Source organism: Suricata suricatta, chromosome 7, assembly GCF_006229205.1.
Source record: "Suricata suricatta isolate VVHF042 chromosome 7, meerkat_22Aug2017_6uvM2_HiC, whole genome shotgun sequence".
NCBI classification, from domain to species: domain Eukaryota; kingdom Metazoa; phylum Chordata; class Mammalia; order Carnivora; family Herpestidae; genus Suricata; species Suricata suricatta.
In genome coordinates this window covers 141,453,967-141,461,722 of record NC_043706.1, presented here as the reverse complement: position 1 = coordinate 141,461,722, position 7,756 = coordinate 141,453,967, and the positions used below count along the sequence as shown (strand labels likewise).

At 44.3% G+C, this 7,756-nt stretch overlaps 1 long non-coding RNA gene across 1 annotated transcript in view; it reads right to left on the bottom strand.

Annotated features, from left to right (window-relative positions):
• LOC115295529 overlaps nt 1-7,549 on the bottom strand; it is a 19,296-nt gene extending 11,747 nt beyond the window's left edge. Inside the window, exon 1 of the long non-coding RNA XR_003910451.1 lies at nt 7,474-7,549. This is a non-coding gene — a long non-coding RNA (uncharacterized LOC115295529). The remainder of the gene's footprint in view (nt 1-7,473) is intronic.
• Between the last annotated feature and the right edge of the window lie 207 nt (nt 7,550-7,756).

The following is a 7,756-nucleotide window of genomic DNA, read 5'->3' as shown; positions in this document are numbered from 1 at the left end:
ATTTGTTCATTTTAGCCACTTTGATTGGCATGAGGTGGTATCTCAGTGTGGTTTTGATTTGTGTTTCCCTGATGATGAGTGATGTTGAGCATCATTTCATGTGCCTGTAGGCCATCTGGATGTCCTCTTTGGAGAAGTGTCTGTTCATGTCTTCTGCCCATTTCTTCACTGGGTTGTTTGTTTTGTGGGTGTGAAGTTTGGTGAGTTCCTTGTATATTTTTGATACTAGCCCTTTATCTACTATGTCATTTGCAACTCTCTTGTCCCATTCTGTTGGTTGTCTATTAGTTTTCTTGATTGTTTCCTTTGCAGTATTTTTAAAAGCAATCTTGAGAAAAAAGAACAAATTTGGATGCATCACATTCTCTGATTTCAAACTGTATTACAAAACTATAGAAGTCAAAACAGTATGGTATTAGAATTAAAACAGGCACATAGATCTATGGACTCCAACAGAGAGCCCAGAAATAAACTCATATGCATATATGATCAAGAAATTTATGACGAAGGAATCAAGAATGCCCAACTGGGAGAAGAGAATCTCTTCAATGCATTGTGCTGGCAAAACTGGACAACTATGTGTGAAAGAATAAAACTGGACTACTCTATTATGTTACCTGCTATAAATAAAAATTAACTCAGAATGGATTAAAAACTTGAATGTAAGACCTAAAACTATAAAAATCTTAGAAGAAAACATAGGCAGAAAGCTCCCTGACGTGAGTCTTGATGATAGTTGTTTAGACTTGACACCAAAAGCAAAGGCAGCCAGAGCAAAAATCAACAGGTGGAACCACATCAAACTATAAAGCTTCTGCACTGGAAAGAAAATTATTAAGAGAATGAAAAGGCAACCTGCTGAATGGGAGAGAATACTTGCAAATCAGATATCTGATAAAGGGGTTAATCTCTGAAATATATATACATACCTGTGTGTGTATGTGTGTGTGTGTGTGTGTGTTTGTGTATAAAATCTTGCCATTTGTGGCAACATGGATAGATCTTGAGGGCATTATGCTAAGTTAAATAACTCAAAGAGACAACTACCATCTTATATCTCTTAAAAAGTCAAAGCAACACACAACGAAAGAAGAAACTCATAGATATGGAGAACAGATTGGTAGTTACTAGAAACATGGGTGGGTTGGTTGTGGGTAGGCTAAGGAAATGAAAGGAGTCAAAATATACAAATTTCCAGTTGCATAATAAATAACTCATGATAATGTAAGGTATGGCATGGAAACTACCGTTGAGCTAGACTCTCCTGGATACTTGAAAGTTGTTAAGAAAGTAAATCTTAAAAGTTGTCTTTGTGAGAAAAACATTTTATTACGATGTGTGATAAGAGATGTCAACTAGACTTATTTTGATGATCAATTCACAATTCTACAAACATCCAATCATTGTGTTGTAACCTGAAGCTAATACAATGTTTTATGTTAATTATACTGCAATAAAAGAACAAAAAGGGAAACAGATTTAAGTGCAAAAATCTAAAACTGTAAAATTTCTAGAAGGAAACATAAAAATATTTATGAATTTGGCTTAAAAAGCATTTCTTAGGTATAAAACAACAAATACAAATTATAGGTCAGTAGGGAAAAGCAAGTAAAAATCTCAGTGAGTTCGAATGATAGTTATTAAACTCCAAACAAAGCTAGTGACCAAGGTCAGCATCTCCAGTAGCCCTGAGCCCATGAACTATACAGTGTGATGCAATGTGAAATAAATTTTTTTCTGGGTGTTCTTAACAAAAATGGGTAATCTCGGTCTAATCACTAGGAAAAACTCAGACAAATTATAGTTGAGGGACATTAGACAAAATAACTAATCAATGTTCTTCAAAAGTGTCTGTCACAAAAGGCAAAGAAAGAAGAACTGTCCCGGAGTGCTGAAGACCAAGGAGAATCACCAAGGAAACAGAAAAAAGATGTTAGTAGAAACATTGATGAAATTCAAATGTCATCAGGATAGTAAATAGTATTTTACCAATGCTAATTTTCTGTTTCTGATCATTGTACTCAGGTTATTTATGATAATAGGACTAAAGGAAGCTATGTGCAGACATACTATTTTTTACAAATATTCTGTAGTTAAATGTTCAAAATAAAAAGTTTAAAAGTTGCTAGTAAAAATACAGTAAAATTAGGTGGCCTAGAAATTGACCACGAGTGACATGCATAACAAGTGAAATAAAAAATGTATACTTTAAAATATTTAATGAGATGTTATGACACTAGACCTCAGAATTGAGACCACGAAGAATAAAGACTGAGTGTTGACAATAGCATGGAAGAATTCTCATATATTGTGATGGAAATGCAAAATTGTACAGCCACGTTGGGAAGGAATTTGGCAACTTCTTATGAAGATAAATACGGACTTTCTATACCACCAGCAACTCCACCAAAGAGAACTGAGAAGATTCATTCATAAAGAAATCTGTATAGGAATGTTTATAAGCCATAGTTTATAATGACCCCAAATTGGAAAGAACACAAATGTCCCTTTCCTGATGAATGGATAATGACCCAGACCACGGAACAGCACTCAACGATAAAAAGTAGCAAACTACTGATACACACAACACAGCTGGATATCAAATGTGTTGTGCTCCGTGGAGTCAGATTCAAAACATTTCATACTGTCGGACTCTATTTCTATAACAATCTGAGAACGTCAAAACTATAGAGACAGGTAGGTCAGAAAACAAACCTGTGGTTGCCTAGGAGGTGAGGTAGGGGAGCTGTGGCCTCCAGAGAGACACAAGGGAACGTTTTAGGGAGGAAAAGTCCTATGTGTTGATTGTGGTGGTGTTTACATGGCAATAAGTGGTTGTCAAAAATTCGTACAACCATATAGTGAAAGGATATATTATACTGTATGCAAAATTGACCTAATCAACCTGACTCTAGAGAAGAGTAAGGCTCGCGGCATCTGGGCGGCTCAGTTGATGGAGTGTCCAACTCTTGATTTTGGTTCAAATCATGATCCCAGGTGGAACTCTGTGCTGAGCATGGAGCCCGCTTAAGATTCTCTCTCTGTCTCTGTCCCTCTACCCCTCTTCCTTGCTTACACCTCCCCTCTCCCTCTAAAGAAAGAAAATGAGAGAATAAAACTGTTTTCTTTGGGAAAATGAGAGACCCCCTAAGAGTTTAGAGAATAAACATGGTGTTTTCGGACCTGAGAGGTAAGGTCAAGCTCTCTTGTGGTTTCACAGTGGCCCTTGCTGGGTACGTGGGGGTCAGACAGTTGGCAGGGAAGAGGGCATTGGGCTACTAGGTGAAGAGTAATCAAAGACACTTCCTCAAAAATGGCACCCATGTTCGAATTAACATTTGAATCTTATGGCATATTAAGTGAGATCAGGATAACCTGCGTTGAAATCCTGGTCCTCCATAGAACTAGTCGTATACCCTTCAGAAACTCTAATGTTCTCACATAAAGTGGTTGCAATACTAGTATCTGTTATGAACCTATGTCTCCCTGAAATCCTTCCATGAAGCACTGACCCTTCATGTGACCGTATTCAGAGATAAGGCCTTCAAAGAGAAGTCAGGATAAAATGCATTCACAGAGGTGGACCTTAGTCCAGGAGGATGGGTGTCCTTAGAAGACAAAGGGACACCAGCAATGCACCTACGGGGACAGAACCATGTGAGGACAGAGCGAGAAGGCTGTCATCTGCAAGCCAGTGAGAGAGGCCTCAAAAGATGACTGAGGCTGATCAGGGACTTCCCGGTTCCAGATTTCTGTTGTTTAAGTCAGTCATTCTGTGGATATTTTATTAGGACAACCCTAGCAGACATTAGCTTTGTAATATTGTTCTTTTTAATGTTTATTTTATCTGAATGTTTATTTTTGAATGAGAGAGAGAGAAAGCATGCAAGCAGGGGAGAAGCAGAGAGAGAGGGTGAAGGAGAGGGAGACAGAGGATGCAAAATGGGCTCTGTGCTGACAGCAGCCAGCCTTTCAGATGTGAGGCTCAAACTCAGGAAATGCAGGCCCCAACCTGAGTGGAAGTCAGATGCTCGATGGACTGAGCCACCCAGGTGCCCTTTTTGCAATGGTATTCTAAGAATTCTTGAAATATCTTTAAAACGCGGAACTCAGTAAATGCTATCAGATATGACTTAACATTAGTAGTGGGGTCAGTATCGGTGGGTGAGTTATTGGTACCCAAGGCTAGGATGTTGGGAGGCCTTGAATATCGCGGTAGAATTTATACCACATCCAGCGGCAAGTGTAGAATCACTGAAGACCCCAGAGCCAGGCAGGTGAAATTAGTTCTATAGAGGAGTCACAGTGTGAAGTTTGGCATTTGGGCAACCCGTTGGAGAGCGTCCCTGAGAAATGGCAGGGAGATAGAATAAGGATGAGACAGACAAAAGGCTACACTTCAGGTGGCGTTTGGATGCTGATTGGAGAGGACACCAAGCAGTGTGGACCCATGCTGTTTTCAAGACTGGTTCCTAGGAGCTGGAGTGAGAAGGACCAGCGCATAAGGGGGTGAAGGGGAGGGGCGTGAAGGAAACATGTTCTCAATGGGCGCGAGAAGTCAACCACAGCTTTTGCCGTATTCATTAATTGATGCATAGTGAAATGGAAATTATAGTATTTTTAATATTTTACTTACTTTATTTTTTACTTTCGAGAAATTAAAAGCATGATCAGGGAAGAGCGGCAGAGAGACAAGAGAGGGAGAGAGAGAATCTTAGCAGCCCCCACACTCGATCACACGACTCTGGGATCCTGACCTGAGCTGAAATCAAGTCAGGATGCTTACCTCCCGAGCCACCTGCCCCACAAAATTATATTATTTTGCCTTCCTATGCCAAAGAGTTATTCTGAGAATCAAAAGGATTATCCAGAAGTCTTTTTTTGGTAAGTTATAACACAGACATTAAGATTTCAAGCACTAGGGGCGCCTGGGTGGCTCAGTCGGTTAAGCCTCCGACTTCAGCTCAGGTCAGATCTCACATTTGTGGGTTCGAGTCCCGCATCAGGCTCTGTGCTGACAGCTAGCTCAGAGCCTGGAGCCTGCTTCCGGTCCTGTGTCTCCTTCTCTCTCTGACACTCCCCCTCTCATGCTTTGTCTCTCTCTGTATCAAAAATAAATAAAACATTAAAATATATATATTTCAAACACTGACATTGCTTAGAGCAGGAGCCTTCTTGTGTCTGAACTGCACGGGAAAACTATTGGAAGGAGACTTTCCAGGACGCTCTGCGACTCTTACCGTCTTCACGACATAAATATGACAAGTGTGGTCAGATCTGTGGCTGGCTGCCGGAGGAGAAGGCAATCCCAGGCTTCAGGACCGGACAACGTGGGGGACACTTGGCGGGGGGGGGGGGAGAAGCTGCAGGGGACAGGGGCAGGGGTGCCACGCAGGGGTGAAGGAGGAAGAGAACGAACTTGGTGGAACATAGCAGCACCCAGGAGGAGCCGGTGGGTCACCCGGGCGGAAAAACAAGGCAGGGCCTGAGCAGAGGCGCCTGCAAGACGCACGCCAGCCTCCGGGGTGTCCGGCTCTGCCAACCACGGTCCGCAGGCTTTGAGGAGCCCCCCGACCCCAGAGAGAGGTGGTTCCCATTGACACCTGGGGTGCTGAGCGCTGAGTGCTCCCTACTGCCCCCTCCCGGCAGCGGCCACTCCACCTGCTCCCGGAAAGCCCCTCTGCACCGACCTCGGAGAAGCTCCGCTGGACCGTGGCACGTCGCGTTGCCATTCTGCTGGGAGAGACGATTTCAAGGGCTCCTGCCTCTTCCGTCTCCTGGCACGGGGACCCCACGCTGGGTCTGTTTCGGGGCTCAGTCAGGGGGTCTTGCTGGCGTGGCTAGAGCAGTACAGCTGGGGGAGGGGCGGGGGAGGGCTACCTGCCTCCCTCTCCCTCCTCCCTCTGGCGGGGAGCCCGGCACCACCACCAGGGCCGCGCCACCATCTCAATGGTCTTGCCTGCTGTGTTCACCTAAAACCTCATCTCCCCCCCCGCCGCCACCGGATCACTTGCAGGGACTTCCCACCCAATGCACCATGCACGAATCTCTCTCTCTCTCTTTCTCCCTCTCTCTCTCTCTCTCTCTCTCAGATGCTATCAGAGTCCCAGAAGAAAATAAGGGACAACTATCGAGTTTTCCAGGTTGGTTTGGGAGGAACTCAGCCTCCTTCGGCAGCTCCTAGCATCCTCTCTTGCCTCGGCACAGAAGACAGGGGAACGTGGGAGACACTGCGTCCTAATTGCCCATCTTCATCACCCGGCTCTATTCCGTTCTCGGCGGCGGTGGCACCACGTGACTCCTCCACTTCGCCATTCTTTGCACAAGAAGAGGTAGGAGAGAGCACGGGGATCCGATCAAGGTTTAATGATGCAGCAGTTTGCAACTGCCGTCATGCAAATAAATGACGATAAAATGCAATCTGATGATTCCGCGTAAACTTCACCAATCTCTGCTACTTTTTCCCACTTTCTTGACTTCCCTCCAATTCCCCCCACAGCAGCACACCCGCACGCTTTCCACAGCCGACTGCCTCTTTGGGATTCATGTTACATCCACTGTTCAACACCTCTACGCTCCTGAGCCTCGTCTGCTTCAGTCATCAAATTCTCACCAACAAACACATCCGTCTTCATCCGCACTGTGGCTATCTGTGCCATACCCTCTCTCATGCGGAACGCTACCGCAAGTCCCAGCGTCGTCTGTAAATGCATGTGCTTACCAGCTGTTTACATGCCAGAGTCTCAGTTTACCCATCCCTAAAATGGGTACACAGTACTGAGTCTCTTTCTGCAAGGTCTGCTATCGCTGTGCTGTAGTGGACATCAATCATCATTAACTTAATTAACGTTACCATCGTGGTCCTCATAATCACCGCCATCATTTCTTCCCTGGTCAATTTAACCCTTGTCATTCCCGTGTCATTCTAACCCTTCAGCTATTATTTAAAGCCATTGCGATTTACTTAAAGTGCTAACCTTTCTGTCTCTTCTCTAATGAATCTGCTTCAGCTGATCACTTTAAAATGGGGATAATGGGGCACCTGGGTGGCTCTGTTGGTTGAGCGCCCGACTTCAGCTCAGCTCATGATCTCCAGTTCATGGGTTTGAGCCCCACATCAGGCTCTGTGCTGACAGCTCGGAGCCTGGAGCCTGCTTCGGATCTGTGTGTCTCTCTCTGTCCCTCCCCGCTCACACTCTGTGTGTCTCTCTCTCAAAAATAAACATTAAAAAAAATTCTTTTTAATGGGGATAATGTCTGCTTTGTATACCTTATGATACTGCTTAGACACCAGGAAGAGTTGGATTACTTACGTTTGCCTGGTGTGTTCTTCAATATTATTACCTCTCTTTTTATTATTATAACAAAATATAAATACCTCTGCTTCCAAGGCCACTGCATTTTTCATAGAATCCGTTACGACTTTATATTCCTAAACCCTCACGTTACATAATCCCGAGCATCCTGACTCACCGGCATGTGTTACCGTGAAGGAAGAGGAAAGGATGGATTTTACGGCGTCGAGCAGTCCCCGCCTGGTCACCGGTCCAGGGCGTTCGGAGCAGCAAAGACCCCCGTGCTCCTTCCTGGCGCTTCACCCCTGCCCCCGGCGCACTAGACCATACCCCGCAGCAAGCAGTCGGCTCACGGCCCCTGCCGGCTTCTACTCCAGATAAGAGATTAAAATACATGAAGTAATTGAGAGAGGCAGATGTGGGTAATATTTTTGGATAAGATCATCTCACATGTTTTTTGA